The sequence below is a fragment of the Octopus bimaculoides genome, chromosome 15 (assembly GCF_001194135.2).
Source record: "Octopus bimaculoides isolate UCB-OBI-ISO-001 chromosome 15, ASM119413v2, whole genome shotgun sequence".
NCBI classification, from domain to species: domain Eukaryota; kingdom Metazoa; phylum Mollusca; class Cephalopoda; order Octopoda; family Octopodidae; genus Octopus; species Octopus bimaculoides.
The window spans coordinates 18,389,865-18,390,265 of NC_068995.1; positions in this window are offsets into that span (position 1 = coordinate 18,389,865).

Genomic DNA, 401 nt, shown 5'->3' on the forward strand with positions numbered 1-401 from the left:
ATATATATATATATATATATACATACACATACATACATGCTTGCATACCCACGCGCATGACCAATAACACACATATACACATATGTACAACGAGGCACATTCGCATATTGACAGAGAAAGGCGGAGATTTATGAAGGTGTTGTTTAATGCCTACATTGTTACATGAATGCTTATTTGTACATATTGTTAATTATAAGTCAAAATATACATTTAATTTACACGAAAATTCACAATTATCTCATATAATAGCTCCTGAACAGACTACAGTTGCATATGAAATGCTTTCACCCAATAGTGATATTATTGCAACTTTCTGTACAGAAATAGTAGCAGAATCAGTGAAAATGTTTTGCTCCGTGGATTTTGAAATATGGTACACCATGTGGAAGGTCTTTAATTGT